This window comes from Etheostoma spectabile, chromosome 13 (assembly GCF_008692095.1).
Source record: "Etheostoma spectabile isolate EspeVRDwgs_2016 chromosome 13, UIUC_Espe_1.0, whole genome shotgun sequence".
Lineage (NCBI taxonomy): Eukaryota > Metazoa > Chordata > Actinopteri > Perciformes > Percidae > Etheostoma > Etheostoma spectabile.
The window spans coordinates 24,790,858-24,811,600 of NC_045745.1; the positions used below are offsets into that span (position 1 = coordinate 24,790,858).

At 38.5% G+C, this 20,743-nt stretch overlaps 1 protein-coding gene across 14 annotated transcripts in view; it reads right to left on the bottom strand.

The window, feature by feature from the left end:
* The window catches only part of LOC116699997 (neurexin-2), a 143,562-nt gene extending 128,532 nt beyond the window's left edge, over positions 1–15,030 (bottom strand). For 4 of the 14 annotated variants that reach the window (XM_032532780.1, XM_032532778.1, XM_032532779.1 and 1 more), the window contains exon 1: positions 14,583–15,024. The gene's annotated coding sequence lies outside the window, so the exon portion shown is untranslated. Of the gene's footprint in view, positions 1–14,534 lie in introns of all 14 variants that reach the window. The other 10 variants (XM_032532774.1, XM_032532771.1, XM_032532787.1 and 7 more) reach the window with 9 other exon arrangements.
* Between the last annotated feature and the right edge of the window lie 5,713 nt (positions 15,031–20,743).

Below are 20,743 nucleotides of genomic sequence, written 5' to 3' on the forward strand. Positions count from 1 at the left end.
CTTGTTTGTTAAGCGTCCTTGGGTTTGTGAAAGGCGCTATATAAGACAAAATTAATATTATTATTATTATTATTTTTGAATTGTGTTGCACAAACATGGTCAATGAGAAAACCTTCAACCGTCGGTGGTCCTTTTTTACATGTGCTTATAATATTGGTGATATCTTGCTGTCACATAACTGGGTGCCTGTTCAATGTTTCTCGAGTTCACAGCCCTTTGTACAATTAACAGAACAGACCTGTCTTCTGAGTAAGACATCAGGGAGAAATGGTACAGTCTGTTGAATCATTGAAAGCATTTCATGTTAAACAAGAAAAGAGCGTGTTACTATTAATCATACATGGAGACATTGACTGCAATAATGATACACACTTTTTAATTAACCAATTAAAAACTTAAATCTAATTTGGCCCGGTATGGAACAAAGATGGGCCTGACCTACATACACTTAGACGTTGTCTCTGATGGAAACATTGGATTAAAGACATCATTGCTGCCTTGGAACTTTGTCTCCAAACTAATTTTTTTTAAATCCATTTTTCTTTTTAATTGCTTCAAATTGTTTAGCTTATGCTTTCATTAATGGTAAAGCTGACAAAGACGAAAAAGTTTGGCTTTGTTTGCAGGCTCATTATGAATCATTTATGCATCTGTCTAGTTGCATGTTTTACTAATTATGGAGCATAACTGGGAATTGATTTCTTCAAATAACCCAGAGACACACACACACACATGCACATTTTTTTTCAGAGGGGTAGTGTAGAGGGCATGTAAGAGTTCAAAGTCCTGCTGATATATCAGAAGATTGGTTGAAAAAAATTGTCCTACCTCCAAATTAGTTTAGAATATATTTACTTCTTATTTAATCTGTGGTCCCCAGGAGACAGTAGGGTACATCTCAGTTCCCTTAACTGCATCTATGTTTTTCTCCTCTATGGTCAGAGTACAATGACAGTTAGTCATGAATCTTTAAAATATCAAACCTAATGTAGTCATTGTGAATGTAGTTGTGTAACTGTAGTTGTTCTCTTCAGAAGACCCTGGAGTCAGCTCAGCACACAGAGAGGTACTGATGCACAGCAGACAAAAAGAGTGACTGGGAGATTATCAATGCTCCACCAAACCTTACGTCCACAACATGTCACCATTTTGATTTCCATATTAAAAAACTGCCAATTGTATTCAAGATTTGCATATCTCGAACTTTGCAGAAATTGCAATTAAGTAGAGCAAGAATGCTAAAAATCTTTCCAAGCACCTTCAAAGTGACTCAGTATTTGTTTTTCATCACATTGTACATGTGGTTTATTGTTGAACTGTACCCAGAGTAGATAAATACCGTACAGAAAGACACACAAAATAAACAAAAGATAGACATTACTGGGATAAACCCATCAAGGCTTTTAAAGCCATACACACAACACAGAGATAAAATCAAGGTGAAGCAGCTTGATGCCATAAATGTCACATAATCTCCCTGGCAGGTCACGGTTTGTGTTCCTCAAGGGATGTGCCAAATACATTGATTGGTACCGCACTACTCTCCACCTTCTTGTTCCTCCTCCACCACCATATTCAATCAACACACTAAGTCCCACAATCAGCAGAAGCTTTCATTAGACTTAACAATAGTTAATCTATTAGTGGACTGAATGAGGAGCAATACATCAGCCTGCTTGAGTAACAAATAATGCATGTGAAGTAAAGTAACAGATTGATTGAAACCAAAGCTACACAGAGCATTAATCGATTCAACTATTTTAAAAATAAATTATTAGTATATCATTTTTCAAGCAAGTCATTTTCATATATGATATTAAACTGTATACAGTATATTTAGGTTTTGGACAGTTGATCCGACAAAACAAGCAATTTAGAGACATCAACCCAAAAAATAAACTACAGATTAACAGATGATTTTATGTTTATTATTAAAATAGTACCCCCATCTTTAAGGATTTCCTATGTGTATGTACACACACATGAAAGCATGTTTCACATATATCTTTTATGTGTGTACAGTATTGCAAATTTATGAGGATAAACAAGGACATATACCATACATGTACAATGGAAATAAAAAAGAGGCTGACTGAGAGCAATAACAATATAAATATAACAATCAGTATACTTAATGAATAATGATTTTTTTTCAAACATGTACACTATAAGCTTCTGGTCAGTTAAAAAACAGTTAAATCTGCTGCATTGAAAGTAGAGTATATAAATAGGATACACATGCAAATATAAGCGAGCAAAAGGCAGTAGGGGGTTGTCACTCAGATACTGCCTTGGGACCTACAGCACCGTTACAAGGACAGCACCCGCCCTCCACCCTGCAGCACCCAGGATGGAGCCACAGAAGGCTGCTCAGCTGTGTGGGATCACTCTAACAAGCTGCTACCTCAGTCGAGCCCAGCTGAAGCTTCTTACACTGTTTACTAGGCGCCTATAAAAGCGGCCTCAGTGATCTGTTGTTGCTGGGTTTTAGGTCGGAATAAATTCTGTCTGTGTTCTCCGTGCCAGCGACTTCTTAGTGAATGCAGCCTTGCTGAGGAGTTTTCTTTAACTTAATTATATATCAAGACTTGAATTGTAAGACATTCAAGCTCCTATTTTGCCTCCTCCATTTAGATTACCAAATGTATCCAAAACAGAGCTGAAGTTATGCTAGCAATATTCGAAAAAAGGATTTTCCGCTATAAATATGCATCACAATATTACAGATATAAAATATATATATATGTGTGTTTTTGTGTACTAAAAGTGAGTCTAAAGAGGGAGAAGTGATGGAGCTGTAAAGTATTGTAAAGTATTTGAAAGCTGAGATTTTCCCATCTAAAATGCACGTTCAAAAATACAACCGGGTTTCTACTGACACAAAGCTTAATGCTAATCGGTGAAGTATCCCTTTAAGTACAGCTGATACTGATGGTACTGTAATGAGGACAAAGAACTAAATATTGGACAAAATAAAAAATCTTACCTGATGAGTGGTTTTGATAAAAAAGTTAAGGGATCACCAAAGCAAAACAAATTCCTCCTGAGTGGGGCATGAATGCCTGAACCCAATTTCATGGCAATCCATCCAATAGTTTAGACATTTCACTCAAAACCACAAATTCTGTCTAAATTACACCATGTCTATTATGAAGGTCTATAAAAAATGCCATGGCAATCCATTCAATAGTTGTTATTGATATTTACCAATTTTTATTGCAGCTTTTCAGATAAAAGCAGAGCAAATGTCTCGTGAACGTCAACTACATTAATACATTAGAGTTTTGGAGTTGAACCTCCCTTGATTTCATGGTGATTAGCAGATCTATTTCCTTTTAAAAGGTCAGTTTAAAGCAATTTGTCAGTCAGGTTATTTGTGATTTGTACCAAGCTGTAATTTGACAAGGATGTTATTTGTTGACCGGTTTCTATTCTCTCTCTTCTACAGTACAGGTTAGGAGTTCTGTAGAGAAGTCCCCATCTTTGAACAGTAATAGTCTAGATGCGAATGTATTTGCATAGTCATTTGCCAGTTTAAGTAAAGCTTAAATCCTAAAATGTTGGAGTTTTATGCCTGAAGTAGAGCATGAACATTTGGTAATCATGGCATTCATTTATGGATTTTTTATATAATATACTGCATGCTATGTTACAAATTTTCTGGAATACATAATTATTGTCACATTGTTCTGGCTTTGTGGTTTACATGGAAGATATTTTTGTATGTTTTCTTTACCACTTTCAGCCTACTGAGTTAGATGACATTACAGATTATTTACATTGTCATTGCTTGATGGCACAGAGCTTTATGCTAAGATAAGCTAAGCGTCTTCTGGATGTAGCTTTTAATGCAAACACGAGTGTGGTATCTTCTCTTCTATCTATCCATCAACAAGAAAGCTAATTAGCGTATTCATACATTTCACATTTATTAAATGTAAAATAAGTGTTGACAGTGCCAGCTTTTAATTTGGTTTCCTATTAAACCCTATCACCAGATCCCATTTTTCTTCCAGCAATGTGTGCATGAAACACTAAGGCGATGCTATTTTTCTAAGTGTCACCTTGACTTTTGTCACGCAACTTCTGTTGTATGCTGTGATTCCCTTTCTTAAACACTACCCCCTTTGCACATGACATGTAGGAACGTGTGATTATTTTGTTGTAATTGGAACATACTGATGTTGTTTCCTGATTCCTGTGGGCGTCTGCCTTGCATTTTCAGCCTCTCAGTACTAGTAGTGACATATTTTTTCACAGTGCATTAGTGTCCCAACTTCAAAATGTATCTAACAACACTCCCTTCTCCTTCTGGCTTTATGAATCTTACATATTATTCCTTCTTCTTTTTCCTCAGTCTTTTTTTGGACGCAACTTCATTGGATAACTCAATCTTTTATGATGGACATGCACTTCCCTATAGTAACTGGTGTGAGACTTTAAACTTTAATTACACATTGATGACATTTACTATTTATTTTTGGTGAGAATGTGTCTTCTTCAGTAGCTAGGGGGGAGGGAGCTGGCTGAGTTGTTGTAGTGTTAACTCTTTAAGTGGTGTCAATATTACAGTATGAGTTATTGCAGCTGGCCATTGTCCTTGTTTTATAGAAAATTATATTTGATGCTACCCTGTTTGGATCTTGACCTCAGTGGCATGTGTTTCTGCATCTGTTTCATAAAAGTTGAATTTCTTGAAGGAAAGGTCAAAGGTTTGGGGTCCCTGCATTATAGGCAGAATCCCTGCTGAGATCCGTTGCATTGTTTTTTTTAACCAGTGCAGCTTGTTTTTTATATCAGATTAGTAAACTGAATGTGCCTTTGGAACATTGGATGAATGGTTGCTGATAATGGGCAATGTAGATATTGCATTAAAGATCAGCCACCCACTCAGATCAGATGTTATTATGGATAATAATGGAGTGTTTAATATAATGGAGTGGAATAGAAATTTGTCAGTGACCCCAAACTTTTGACAAGTAGTGTTTATACTGTATATAATGTACAATTATATATAAAGCTACAGCCAGCAGTTGGCTAACATACAGTAGCTTAACACAAAGACTGGAAACAAGGGGAACAAACTATTTCTTGGACCAGTAACTTCCTGAAGTCTCCACTGGTTGCCAGGCAACTGGTAAAGACTAAGAAATAGCAGGCACATAATCCAGTAACTCTTTGCAGAACAGCAAAAAAGCATATTTCCCAAAACGTTGAAACGTCCTATTACTACTGTAGCATTGGTATGCTGGTCTATTTTGTTAATTAAAAAGGTTTTTAATAGAAAAACATGTTTATATTCATTAAACCAAGGTAGTGAAAAATTAATCAATTTGGAATTGGTACCAAACTAAGGAATCATGGCAGCACCGGCAATGAAAAATGTCAAACCATACCCAACTATAAACATTTGCTTTTAGTCGTGATTTTCTCTGTATGTTATTCTCACAGATGTTTTGCATTTGTGGAATGCCTTTTAGTTCAGCTGCAAGATTAAGACATATAATCAATGGCCTCATCAACATCTGCATCATCACCCCTGCCATCAGGCCTGTAGTCTTCATCATCAACACAGCCGTCATTATCCTCATCTTCATTATCCACTTGATCCCCTCCTTGACCGTTAACTCATATCTCTGCATCAGCTGTTATCCTGATGATTTATATGTTGCATAATTTGCAGAGACGTAGAACCCTTTTAATATCTGCAGTGCTGAAAATGATAAGGTTTGTACTGGCACTCTCTTCACACTGTGTGCTGCACAAATTGTTTATATCAGTGACACGAAAGTAGTCCTATGAAAATATGGATTTTAAATTTAAAGATTCAACAATAATAAATGTGTAAACCGTTTTGCAACAATTGAGGTCATGATCGTGGCGTTGGCGGTGGTGTGTGTGTGTGTGTGTGTGTGTGTGTATGTGTGCGTGTGCGTACGTGCGTCTTTTATGTTTCTTCACAAGTTGCCAATTTGTTTTGCTGGGAAAGCTCACAGATACAGGCATACAGAGAAAAATTTCACCTGTAGATTTAAGTGTGATAAATATAAGCAGCTATGGTGCTGTGGCTTTGACGACAGACACAACAACCAATTTAAAATATCTATACTATAATATACTATTCAGTGTGTATGTCGAGTGTGTGTCTGTCGACAGAAGAGGAGTTTCTGTTTTCTCAGTGATGCAGGGCACTATAACAGCTGACATTTTCACAAACCAGCAAGCCAGGTAATTAGTTAGCAAACTACATAACACTAGCTACAAGCGTAAACATGGTACTGTGCACAGTTTCCTCATTAGGTAAATGTAAATGCAGTGTAGGCGTAGTAAAGAATTGAATGCATGCACATGTTTGCTGCATAGCTATAGTTGTAATATGATTTGAAATGCTTTCCACAGAGATTCAATTCGGTTGGGTTCCCACAGCAAAAAATGTGATTTAAATGACAAGACAGCAGGCAGCATCCAGTTTATATGGATGTGCACTGCAAAATGAACCTGCTATAATCAAAGTCTCTATCCAATCCAGCAAGATCAGTGAACCACCCTTATCAGGCTCAGAGGTGGACGTCGGGGGGTGGCTATCAGGGGCTCAGCTGAGGCACAAAGGGTCCTAAACAACATTAGACAGGGCTCAGCCATGGTATATTGACTGTCAACATTGAATCTATTCACTCATACATCAGTTTTTTATTACACACGGAACATAATCCTAACTGAACAGAAATATTTGTCTTAACCATTTTTTTCCAAAAAGACTCTGTCCGTTTGCCACCCACTCAACTCCGTTTCAGCACAAAATAACGAGTGATGTGTGTGGCAGGCAGAGGACGGCGTGGAGTGCAATTTAGTCAGACGCTATCAATCTCATGCAGGTAAGCCAAACGAGGAACGAGTGGGAAAATCGTTAAGCCTCAAAAATGCATTTGATATTCTGATGATACAGTGTGCTATTTAAGGGAAATGCTTCCTGTCGAAGCGGGTGTTCAGACCAAAATCAGCCCTGCGTTGTAGCTTCAGGTTGGTGACATGAGACATGAATCAATTTTTTTTTTTAATAAAAAAATATTAATCGATTATCAAAACAGTTGCCAATTAATTTAATACCAACAACTAATTGATTCATCGTTGCACCTCTAGTGTTTAGGTTTTTTTGCCTGGCAACCATGCATTTTTTTTCTTTGTTTTAGCTATCAGACCCTTTTGCTTTGGCACCTGGGGTGCACTGCCAAACTTGCCTTATTCAATAGGATTAGAAGTTTTCCTTTTTTTGAAATTAGGGTTGCCACTACTGATTATTTTCTTGATTCATTGTTTGGTCTATTAAAGAAAGAAATTTGTGACAGTTAACAAACACAAGAGCCCCAAGAGACACCATTCAATGTCAGTAAAAAATCTAGTATTAACTATAATGAAAAGCTATGAAAAACAGCAAATTCTACATCTGAGAACCTGCAACTATCGTTTTTTGGCTTTTGCTTGAAAAATGACTAAAATTATTAGTTACATTTTCAGATGATCAAAATCTCTTTTTTCTTTTTAAACCTTTCGGTCAATTGATTAATCAAAACATTTCTCTCTGAGCCAAAGTATTGAACCAACAGACCAGCAAGGCTAAATACAAGACAGCAAGCACAATGAATTTCTATCATCAAAGATTATAAAACTAATAAGATTCTTGTTAACAGAGGTTTTCAATTACTACGAAAATGCAGAGGTTAGCTTTACATGCAGAAGACAAAATCTAAATATTAAAAGCATTTATTGAGCTTATTAAGTCAGTAAAAAACAGTGAGCTATAGCTCAGAGACATGTAATGTGGGATCTTTTATACATATACAATATATATAACATTTACAGTACACATATCATAGATCAACAAAGCCCTTCTGTTACTGTGAAACTTCATAAATGTGCACATCTTTCAGACTGCCTCTCCACACTGAGTGTGCAAATTGTCTAAAACATAACCATCATTTAAGCAAATGATCCTTACTATCAATGACAGTTCCTTCCCCTTCAACTCTCAGAGAATACTTAAATTGCAACTGAGATTTCATCCTGAACATTACATATCAAAGTGTGTTCTAAAAAATTAGGTCATCATAAAGACACATCTCAAAATATACGCGCAAAAAAAAATTAATGAGACAAATAGTCCCTCCTGTGCTTCAGTGACATTACCAGGAGCCATCACTCAGGACTATATAGTATACTACTAATGATGGGAATGTTTGCCCTTGAAATCTCAGTTAATAAGCAGCTATGCTGTGACATCCATGATTAGATCATCCAGTGCTGTCACATCTCATCCTGAGGAGGATGCCACCAGACAAAACGGAGAGTGGGAGCGAGCAAGCAAGCATCCTACTCTGATTCTTTTCTGTACACACACACACACACACACGCACAAACACACACACAGCTCTTTGGCCGGGATCAGAGAGCTCCACTAAGACACAATGAATGCGGACACCGATACGGTATTGAGCCTCCTCACACAGGTAGGACACATGAAACAAGCGCCTTTATAGATGAAGCCGCCTCGGGCAAGGGTAAGTTTGATTTTGCAATGTATTAGATGAGATTTCCGATGCATACTATAACAAATTAGCAGTAATCTTTTCCCCGTGAGGGATGCCTGCAGACACAGAGTGAATTGAAATAAATGACTATCCCGGTGTTTACCACACCATCCCCCTATGCTGCAGTCAGTTGGCCATCTAAGTGTGACAGGCTCAGTTCAGGCCCAGCAGAGATCAGCGTGATGGATGGACAGCCAGGCAGCTGCTAAAAATCTCTTGATCCACGCCCAGCCTGATATGCCACTCACTGATCAATTGCATCCACGTTAATCTGCCATCTGCCTTAATGTGACATGATAAGGAAGGAGCAAGGAAAGCTTACAGGACTGTGCTCCTTTAACCTCAGCTCTTACATTTTCAACTCTTACGACCAGGTTTTCGGCTCTTATTTCTACCCACGCACAAGCTACCTGTCACCGTGAACGGGTCCCATGGATATTACCCCAAAAAGATGAATGCCTGTGCCTGTGAGAGTAACATCTGGAATGAAAGAGAAAGATTCATTGAGCGATCAGAAACTAAGATAGTGTAAGACCTTGGCAGCCCCGTCAGAAGTCCCTGGCAACAGATCTGATGTAAGTTCAATCAAAGCGTTTCAACTGGCCAAACTGTAGTTGGGATATTTTATTTATTTCAAAGTTAGCAGCTGCTGAGGTGATGTATGTAGATAAAGCATATTAAGAGAGTCAGTCAAGGTAAATGTCTGAACTTTCTCATGTCAATGGTGTTTTAGTAAAAGAAATTGGCTATTGCACATGTTTATTTAAAGATGACACTAATGTACTGTGAAAGAAGCTAACATGAATAGTGCAATACTGATCCAGTCTGTTATTAGACTTGTTTTTCATAGAGATTCATTACTAAAACATAAGTTGCATTAAGGGATGGCAAACCCAAATATCACACCATTCTTGTTTAAATACTTGAATATTGTTGTACAGTTTATCAACATACAGTAATGTGATGATATTTCATGGTTGTTCCCAGTTAATTAAGCTCCCTAATTAGGGCTACTTAGCTGTAATTTAGCCTTTGGGATAAGGAAAACACACAAAGTATATCATGAGGTTACGTACGACAAAATCTAACAGAGAATATCTAGGCCTATCACACCGCTCAGCTGTACTTGTATTAGGGCTGCACGATGTGAGGAAAATATCTAATTGCAATTATTTTGACTGATATTGGGATTGCAACATGATTCACAATATTGGATGGAATGATCATATTTGTATCATTATTCTTCTTTTCATTAAAAAAAAATTATTGAAAAAAAGAGATTTTGTACCACACAAAGATTTTTCCTTTAGTCTGTAAGATACAATTTGTAGACTGGGACGTCGCTGCAGCCCCACAATACTTTATTTTAGAATGGTTTGACACGTTTGGCTTTTAACAAATTGTGCACCCCCCCGTGATTTGGATATTGATATATATTCATGTTGCGATTTTGATAAAATTGTGACTAATGTGTAGCTCTAACTTGTACTAAAGTAAAAATGCAGATTCAAAATGATATTAGAGCATACAGAGTATTACAGCTTTTCCCTAGCAGTGCTGTGGAGTAAGACTTAGGCCTTGTTGCGTTGCCGTCTTCTGAGCTCTGTAATTGCATTATGTATATCCTGACATTGTGATATTGTGTTTTATATCTCTAAGGGCACTGATCATGCTTCCTGGGCATATTTTGGTTAACAGTGCAGTTTCAGCTTCCTTTTCTCATGCTGTCACACAGTAACAACAATGGAGTGGCTGAAATACTTACATTTGCAATGCAATGCAACACTTCTGAATTTGCAAAAGACACCTGAATGGAACAGAAAGACAACCCTACTTTCTTTAACTGCTGGGTCATGTATCTTCAGTTTAATAGTGAATGCTTATTATAACTATCACCTTCAGGGGCTTTTATATGCACTCTCAGAACTTGTTGTGCGATTATGATCACTTACATTGTTTCATTTCTGTTTGTCTTTGTTATTACTGGTCTACAATACCTTGCTAATCAAAATGAGAAGCTAATAGGACATTGCAGCGTCAACCTTAAATCCATCAGTTATAAAAGCTGACTATTAACTTGGCAGGTTTGACTTTTCCTTATTTATCTCCTCAATATACTTCCTGAACTTGTCCACTGAAATGACATTAGGACATTTAAAGTTGAGCACCATTGCATCAACGAAATAAACTGGGAAATAAATACACAATAAACTTTGTTCATTCTTCATGTCTGAAGCTAAAATTTGATCTTTTTCATTTTTGTCATTCACATATTTCATAAACCACAGCTGAGCTATTCAAAGAACATTTTTGTTCTCTCAGTATGACAGACTCCAATGTAGCAACATTTGCTGAATCCTGAGTAGCATTCTGCTCAAGGAAAATTATAGACCACCTTCCGTTCCATTCCACCTACTTTACCACCTGTGGTGAAAATAACTGGCAATTTCACTGACTATTATTTCAAGGATATATAATGATATCAATCAACTTTTCCCTTACTGTTGCCACTGCATTTGCCTTATTTCTTATTCTAGAAATGTCAGTGTCCATATATGGATTTTACAGCTGGGACTTTCACATATAAATGAACGTCTGTTACAGTACATGCAAGCCCTTGACAAACGAGTTGACACAATGCTGATTAACCTATTGGTGCCAGGGAAAGCTCTCGGTTTTTCACAGTATGTTTATTGTCGGTGGCACACTGGAAGGATGTGTTTTACATCAACCAGTGGGCAGGAAAGGGGGAGGGACCAGAGTGACAATGCAGTAGCTTGGAGTATGGCGGAAGCTACGGCAAAAAATCCTAGGAAGCGTCCAAAAAACGTTTCTGGAGGGGATGTGCCAAATTATTTTAAAAACTCAATGTTGAGAGAAAGAATTAAAGTAAAATAAAATGCTCATAGGTGCGGGGGATGTACTGCAAGTTCTCCTGCAGGTATACGTCATAAGCACGCATCAAGAGGCACCAAAAATAGAGGCACGCATTAAAGATAAATAAATAAATGAGCTCCTGATATTTGTGATTTTTAGGGTTTTGAGATCACTCGTAGTGACTGAGTCTTTGGTTCTTTAGAAGAGAGGGGAGATGAAAGATCCCCACACTGCAGCTTTAATACTGTTTTACTTCTATCTACTCTTCAAAACAAGTGGCACAATGACCCGTGTAGTAACTTAACCAACAGTGTGCTGCTGGTGTTACAACTCTGAATATAAGTCTCCCAGCTATCTGACTGGTATTGTGTGCATGAGTTCAGTTATTTAAGTATTTTGTTATAAATAATGCACAAACAATTAAATAACCCAAACTCGCCAAAGGTGTAGAGACAAAGATCTCAACAGTGACCTTTTTTTTTTCTGTCTTCACCATCCAGGGACATAATCCCTGTTTGGCTGTGCAGCTGGCATGCAACTGAGTCACGCGTCAGCCCTGATTAGAAGCAGCAGTGGTCCGCGGGCCCCATTCCTCTGCCAGAGCCAGGAGTGGAAAAGGCCAGGGCCACCACTTTCAGTCTGTGGATATGACCTTGATGGGGATAGAGAGGAAGCGACACGATTCGCAATGCTACACAATATCTGTAACCTTCCACTTCCTCAGTACGCATGCTGGAGCTGTGGAGCTGTGACACAGAAACACACACAGACACACACACATCTCCTTCTTCATGTCATCCATCTCTCTTTGCATATTGGCCGGTGCTCTGTACCAGAGATCTTAATTCCAAATACAATTTCCTTTCCAAACTCAGCAGCTGCCATGCTAATGTAAAAGTCACATGAGTGCAGCTTTACAGGATAATGGCTTATACCCATTCAATCATTAAGCTGTATGTAAAGTAGCATAATGTACTATGTAGCTTAATTCTATTAAAAGCTATAACATTATTAGACATATTATTGTCAATATTACTACTCGTAGAATGGTGTTAGTTGTTCTGTGTAGCAGCAGTGAGGCCATTTTTTTTCGTCTTTCTAAAAAAAAATGATAGCTCTACCCAAACCCTTAAATGTCCTTCTAAGGATGGAGACAAATGTCTTGTGAGTCAGACAATAGCAACAAAAGTATGGTAAAGATGGCACTGAATACAGCAAAAAATACAGTGTGGTGAGTAAAATCTTGGCAGAGGCGTATCCTGTGTCAAAATACAGCAGATGAAAAATAAAAATAAACACATGAATTGTATTCAGCTGCAAACAGAAGTGAAGCATGAACAAGGGGAATACAAAATGCAGTATAGCAAAAAGAAAACAAAAAGCCAAGACTGTGAGACACCCTGCTGTTGTATTGCTGCCTAAAACATTTCACAATAATGACACTGTATTCCCAAAAAGTCATGCTCAGCATTGCATAAGTATGTTGTTCATGTTTTGAGCACTGCGAGCCATGACTTCCTTGTCAATGTGACTCTTGTGTAGAAAACCAAGTGGCTTACTAAAGAATGCAACAGCATTTAAATGAGTCAGTCCGTTCAACGACAGGGATTTTAAGAGTACAGCGAAACAGCAAGTGGCAATGAGAGAACGTTGAGCGGATCGAAGACGCAACACTAGTGCGCTGTCCACAAGTTAGGTGCTGAAAGATAGCAAGCAACAGTAGCCAGGCAGAGGTGGTCACCTATGTCAGATGAATGGGAAAGCTGAGCTAGCCGGCTGTTCTGTGAATACAGAGGTTTCAGTTTCCCTGCTCAGAGAAGTCAGTAACAACATGTGCTGTGTTACTGTTGGAGTACAATTTGCAAAGCAAATAGGCGTGCAGCAGTATGTATGTGAGATGTGCAAGGGTGTAGCTCAGAATCTTTTGCACCTCCCGCCATAATCAAGCAATATTACCAGAAGACAGTCAAAAAATAAAACAAACACATCTTTGAATATTATAATATTGAAAGACCATACACCAATTTATGCAATCCTAGAACAATAGACAATAATTAAATAAACGGTCTCACTCTGTTCACTTATCATATTTATCCACTTATACTACACAGTGTAAGAAAAGAGTGTGGAGGGCCGACTGACATGTGTCTTTTTTTTAAAGAATGTTGTATTTTGGAGCTTTAATTTGAAACACATCACTTCCTCAGTGGTCAACCCTGCTGAACTGGCGCCAGATAAACTGCTGTACGGAGGTAACAGCTTCCTATGGGGGCGTGGATACTGGGCTGCAGGTTTTAAGAAACAGGTAAGAACTCCTTGACCCCCCCCCCAATTTTAAAGGGTAATATGTGTAGATGGCAAAGCCTCTTTTGTTGCAGACAGATGATGTGGCAGCTGCTTACGTTTTCCCTCTGTGTCTGTCTTTCTGCTTCCTATCTTTAAACTGCCCAATCCTTTGGCACAGAACATGAAAACCCTCTCAATAATAAATAGGCTACCTCAAGCATAACAGTGACAGGGGCCTTGTATGCTGTCTGACTCAAAGACCACCAGAACTTCACTTTTATATGGCTATACTGTAAAAAAAAATACAAAAAAACTAATATAAAAAAAAAAAAACTAGCCAAACCAGCATTTGGAATCTGGCGATATCAAATAATATTTTTTGTGGTTCGTTTCCATATTTCTGCCCGGGCTGCAGCTTTTATTCAAAAGAATAGCCACCGCTGTAGGTGCTGTAGCACAACCAAAAGACATGTCTTCCGGCACGCAATTAAGCGACCTCATCTGCAACCGTGTAGGATTTGGAAACCTCTCCTCCACCCACCTCAACTGACTGTAAACACTGACAACAAAAGATGGTCGATGAAAGCTCATTCTCTCTGGCTGCAAAAGTTACATTTACAAAAGACACCTCAACACAAGTGGCAATAATTGGTGAGCAGCAGCTCCAATATCCTCCGAACTAGAATAAAAACAATCCCGGACCACAGACATTGAGACACACACACACACACACGGAATCGCTTATCTTGTAGCTTTCTAGCGCAGCACGCGTTGAAGGTAATTTACCTTATCCATAAGGTCGTCTCTGTGTAGGAGGTGTGCGGTGTCATTTACCTGTGCATCATCCAGCGATCCGACACATGGGTACGGCGCGAGGGGTTTGATTATTCCAGCCAGGCAAACGCAAGCACAAAAGAGAGGAAGGTGGGGGGGAAAAAAAATCCTAAATTGAGCAGAGATGAATGCGGCAGATGAAGATGCGACCTCTGTCTTCAGAAAGGATAGTCTTCTTATCTTTTAGATGTGGCTGTGTCGATGGAGGCAGACAGGCAGGGAAGCCCAGAGCTTCTCCGTACAGACAAAGATGCTTTCTCTCCTCCGCCGCACCGAGAGCAGCAGCAGAGCCGTCATTCCCCCGACACTTGGTGGTAATAGTTTGGTAGGTAGCTTATATGGGTTGAGGGCGCGGTCAGCTGCAGTTGACCAATCCTGCTCCCCATCAAACTAACAGCACCGTTGCCATGGAGGATTAAACGGCGTTTAACCACGGAAACGTAACCTTTGGTAGATAAGCTGAAGCAGGTATTGGCTATCCTAGTAGCATATTAGAATAAAGCATTTCAATACAGGAGTGGCATCTTATTTAATGGGAACCTAGTGGTGAGGGTTAGTCAACCCCACCCCCATGCTGCCTAAGTGTCCTTGAGCAAAGCACATGGCTAGATTTACCAGCTGCAGGGATTCTGTTAAAAACCTCTCCACGTTATGGAGGACAAACTCAATATGATTCATCAATGACTCATACTTCCGGCCGTAATAGGAGAATTGTATTTTTAACCTGCCTGTCTGACAAGGTGTGTCTCCATGATGCCGTTCGACTGGTTGCCAGTCGTATTCAGTTCTTCTAATTACATTAATTTCATCAGAAAATAAAGTGTATAAAAACACCTTCTCAAATTATATCAATGAAATGACCTATAGCTGCCATCATCCCAGTAGGAGGTAGGTGATGTATGTGAATTTGGATTTTGTAGAGCAACGGCTAAACTGTCATTGTGAGGTCTGCTGTTTGTAATAGCCTGTAGAGTTACAATTGTAGAAAATGCTACAGCCACCCTGGGATCTCCCCCATCACAATAACCACAGGGAAGATGGAACAAGGGGATGCTGCTGAGATTGAGATCAAGTTAAAATGTGAATTTAATTCATGTTTTGAACTTTGGAAATTATAAAAAAAAAGTTGTTTTTCTCATGAAATGGAAATGAAAAGTGGAAACTGAAATGGTAAACTTCAAGGACCTAACAAACGTGTATTATTCTTGTAAATAATGCTCAAATGTAATGTAATGTATAACATGACAAATGAGACATAAAACACATTAAAAGGAAATCCATAAACAAAACAATTTGTTACTAAATACAGAAAATACCATGGGATGTAAGTGCAATAAAAGTCTGGTGCTGGAGAACATAACCCTTTTAACCTGTGTTGGGGGAAACATATGTTTTGGTTGGTTTTGGATGATTGCTCCAGCTTAATATCTGAGCTGCTCTGTCTATGTTAACTTTGGACTCATTATGCCATTCAGCAGATGTTGTTTTGTAAGCAGGCGTGGATATGCTGTGAAGTCAGTGTTAAATATTTGACATATCAGTGACAGTTGTCTCATTCGTCCAAACCCCCTAAAAGCCTGTTAAGGTATGGGTCTAAGCCTTCCTTGTGAGAGAGATAAAATCAAAGCAATCTTGAATCTGAGGATGAGGTATGAAAAATTAATGTTCTGAAATGTTTTTTTTGCCTGCAAACAATTCAGTCTGAGCGAACAGGCTGAATAAGAGTTGGGTTAGTTTGCTGAATTTACAGCTACATTTCAAAGCCTCGCTGCTAAAAATCAACACTACAATTTTACACTGGTGGTAATTCCATTTAGTAATGTTTTTAATTCCAACATCACAGAAAATACAGTGTTACAGTGTTTGCAAGTGTACCAAGTAGAAATATGTCAACAATATTCTGTTGCACACATTGGTATAAAAAAACAAAAAAACAAATATTACCATTAACAAAAATCCATAAATTCAGCTTACTAACCCAAAGCCAATGTATGAACTTAAAGCATGTCCACAACACATCTGCCTGACAGTCACATATCAGTTACGGTGGACTGAAATCCAAACAATGTCATCAGCGGGCTGATTGTTTCAAAAGTCCATCCACATTTTAAAGGTTAAATGTCCATTATGGTTTGCTGCTTCTACATAGCACAGAGGTTGAGTGGGTATGGATTTCCTGTCTTTATCGTGGACATCTTATCTCATTTTACCTTTAGCCTCTCTCCTCAGCCTTCTGCATTTCAATATCTGTATGATGATTCAGCTGTGACTATTGGCCCTGTATTATGATTTGGCAGTGCAGACTACATTGATGCTAAGAGAGAATATGTTGTGTCGGTACTGTACAGTATATTTTTTGAATTGTAAGTCTGAGTTTGGTTTCCATTTCATGTTTTCCCTTTCATAATAGAGTCAATAAGAGAAAATTGTGGCACACTTGTTATACTGCATGTTGGGGAAAGTTTGTTAAACACAAAAATCTGTCAGTGTGGGTGTATTTCAGAAGTATGTGTGACTTCAATAATTGAAATAAATAATTATTAAATAATGAAATGAAATTATACACACATCGTTGTATAAATTTTGCAGCGCTAACAGAGAGTTGACTGGAGTGGTCCACAGAACACAGAAGACACACACACACACACACAACAGAGTTTCCAGCATATCTGTAGACATGTATTCTTATTGTTCCTATGAGGCCTTTGGTGATTTAAAAAAAAAAAAAAAAAAACCTGCAGAACTACTGTGCAACAAAGTATTGACTACGCCCGCCCTAAAATGTGAAACACAACGGCATAACAGACAACACAAAAGCAAATCACAATCGATTTGCTGTTTTTTGAATTGCTGATGCGTTTTCTCTTTTGCCGCAGTGGTTTGCACTTCAGGGCTGCTGTAATCAACTAATGAAAAGGGAATACAAAGAGAACAGAAACATGTGTTTTACTTTTACTAAATCATAAAATGTTCAGTCACCCAGCTGTTATCGTTTTGTCCTTCCCTTTGGGACGCAATCATACCCTGGGCAAAACACCTTACCAAACATTTGTGTGCGTGTTTTAGTGACACGTCTAAGGCAATTATTGATTTTTTTGTTCTGGACTGAGGCAGAGTAAAGTTTTGAGGCCTACATGAGAAAATAGCATTACATATCTGTTGTGCAGAGGGATATGTATCCACAGTTGCAATAAAATATTGAGCAACATTCATATTATGAGAAAGCCCTCGGGACTTAAGCAAAGCATGCAAGTTATTGAATGTGCTTTCTGGGATTCTGCAGCAAACTAAGATATTCTTTGTGTCTTAAAGGAGAAATCCGGATCATGACCTAAATCTTGATTGCTAGATGTCACTAAGTAGTGGATAGGGGGAAAAAACAACCAACATCAGTGCTAGCAAAACTGGAGTTGCTGGAGCTAAAGGTTAGAGCTCCCAGTTAGCTAAAACAATAGTTGTGACGGCATATTCTAAAGCGTGCCTCTGTGCCTCTTAACAGACACAAAATGCAATTACAGTGTATGTGGAACATGAACAGGGCCCTTACATGACAACTAGATGTGTTTTCAACTCAGACATTGTGAAGAAACTGTTTAAATTCAAAGTTTGTACCATCACCTACCTCTTTCGCCATTGGTTGCTTCACCAAAAGCCCAGAAGAGTCTCGCACTGAAGTCTCGTGGGAATTCAGTTGTTGCAGGAAACGGGACTTCAGCGTGAGACTAGAGCTAGCCTTCAGTAACGCTATATATGTGCAAGCCACGGGCATCATTTGGAACATTTTCATGTTGTTACATAGTCAGTGATATGGTCAAAACAACTACAGTGCTCAATTACCTATTTTTGAGGAGGAAATAAACTTCAAGTTTTCGTCGCGAAGGCATGACCTCCATGATCGACTCTTCTGGGTGAAGAATCCAATGGAAAAAGATAAATAAGCAGTTTGCTAAGTATTAAGCTAAGTTAATATTAAAAACAAACAAGATAACATAAAGTCAGCAGTACTGCGGTCTCATAGCAGTGTTGTGGTGAAGACCACCTAAACCGAGAACCAGTCATCACCCAGAACAGAGTGTATTGAGACAGAGACAAAACCAAGACATTGAGGATTGAGACAAAGACAAGATCAAGTCATGATGAGACCCAGTCAAGACCAAGACCAGGGGCCTCATTTATAAACGTGGGGTACGCGCAAAAGAAGTTGTGAGCTGCTCTCTCTACGCAAGAATTGGGATGTATAAAAAGTAAACTTAACCAGAAAATGTGCGGTCCTCTACGTACACTCTGACCCAGACGTACGCACAGAAACGGGTGAAATGAGAAACAGCGACACCAAAGATGGATGAAACACGTTAAACTGAGACCATTGTGATAAGCAAATCGAAGTATTGCCTCGCACTGATGATATGAAGAAATCACAAAGCCATTCTAGCGTTACAGAGAGGAGCACCCGGAGAAACCACGCTGTGCCGGTCCCACTTCAAGAGGGGTCAGCTCCGATGTGCCGTGGCAAAAATATTTTCTCGATGTAGGCTAAATGTTTTTTTTGCATCAACTTCAATATCGCACCATTTCATTTTAATTTTGGCCACAGGTTGACCTAATGAGTCTGTGGCATTAACTGCATCTGCAACATGCTGTCACTTTACAGCTTGTTGTCATTAGTAATGTCCACATAGTGCCCTCCAGACATACTGTATTTTCCTCTTTTCCACCTCTCTACAAGAACTACAACTTCACATTGAGTAAAATTCTTTGCCTTTGTTTTCCTCCCTGATCATGATGTTGGTATGCATTAATATTATTTGGGGTATTTCACTGTCTATTTAAGGGAAACTATGGGCATGACATGAATCTACCATGGCCGCGCCACATTTTGAGTCAATAGTGATCTTTAAAGGGAAACTGGGGTAAGATGTGCGAGCACACGGTTTTATAAATCCGAATATTTCTGTATGCCACTTCTGATTCAAATTTGCCGCAGTTTTATAAACGAGGCCGCAGTCCAGTGCGAGTCCCACACTGCATGCCACGATAAAATGTGGAAAATGGTAACCATAGGCACTCAAATTGAGCTGAAAGATCCACATTCCCATAAAGAAACACCCACAAGAAACAAATTTAGATTCTTCTTCATTCACATGTTTTATTGCCTTGCATCATGAGAAATGCTCTGATAAAATAATCAAAAGTCAGTTGTGGTCTTGAAATAAAATCCTGAGTCTTCTTAATCAGAGAACGAGACAAGACAAAGTTGTAGACAAGCAAAAATACAGATGATTCCAAGACAAGACCTTCAAAAAGTGGTCTTGAGACTAAGACCGATTTCAAGTACTACAACACTGTATAGTAAGCCTTAAGTGTATCTAACTGACTAAATCTAATCTGTGTTGATATCATTTGCTTGCAGAGTGCAATATTGATTAATGGGTGAACCTGAATGACGTATTGGTCTGTCATAATGTTAATGTTGGATTTGTGTAGCAGATCAAGTGTTAAGTAATACGAAAAGACAGGATCATTCATACTATTTGAAACAATCTTTTAATAATTTGACTGTGGTAGCAGCCCTAATCACAGGTCAATTTATAACAAATTGTGTTAATCTTAGTCTTTCCTAACCAAAAACTGTTATTGTTGATAGCTAAAGTTAGGTAAATTAGCAGTGTTGTGTCATGTTACCCGCTAAATCCAGTCCCGTGCCGATGCTCTGACAAGCAATAGCCCATCGTTCTGTTTAGACCTTTGCCTAGGTCAAAGATAGGTGGAGCTACGCTGGTGATTAAGGTGTAAGGGTTAGGGTACACGCCACACAATCCTGATGTCTAATCAGGTAAGAGTGAAAACATGTGTGTGTGAACTGATTCTATCATAAAAGGACACAAAGACTGATTTTTGATGCTTTCCCGCAAATTCTCATCTCACCAGAATACCTTATTGATCTCAGGGAAATTGTTTAGTTGCAGTTGCTCATAGTCATATTCAAGGTAAAAATAACAGTAAGAAAAGAGTGAGTCAATAATTATAAAGTAACACAAAGTAACATAGCTATGGGCGCCTGGGTAGCTCACCTGGCAGAGCCCTGTCCTCGACACACAATTTTAACATAAATACAGTACGGAAATATTGTGTTGATATAAGTAGCAGCAGTGAATAAATAA